We start from the raw sequence: 413 nt of genomic DNA, 5'->3' as shown, positions 1-413 counted from the left end.
GGCATTCTTTTGGCAGTAGTTCAGACTTAGAAGTGCGTCAACACAGGTTATACATCAATATGTATATGTCCATCAATACAGGTTATACATTAGACACATGCCTCCTTCCAAGAATGCAGTAAAAGCTCTTGCTGTGGTACGTAGTCTGCAACTGGCTCATTTCTACTAAAACGGTAGAAGAAAGGCTACAACTAAAACCTGTTCTAACAGGGGTTTTCAAACAGGGAGGCAGCAAGGAGGTCGTTACGGTTGGTAGGAGGCTGACAACCCATAAAAACTCGTCCTCTCACTTCTTGAGCGTTGCGCGAGGCGTATTGTGCCCTGCGCTTGGGATGGAGGACGGAAGGAGCGTTTCCGGATTTCCGTGAGGGCGCTCCTTCATGCGCACGCTAGAACTTGCCGACGGTATATTG

The sequence above is a fragment of the Phaethon lepturus genome, unplaced genomic scaffold (assembly GCF_000687285.1).
Source record: "Phaethon lepturus isolate BGI_N335 unplaced genomic scaffold, ASM68728v1 scaffold44663, whole genome shotgun sequence".
Classification (NCBI taxonomy): Eukaryota; Metazoa; Chordata; class Aves; order Phaethontiformes; family Phaethontidae; genus Phaethon; species Phaethon lepturus.
Note: the sequence above shows the minus strand (reverse complement) of the source record.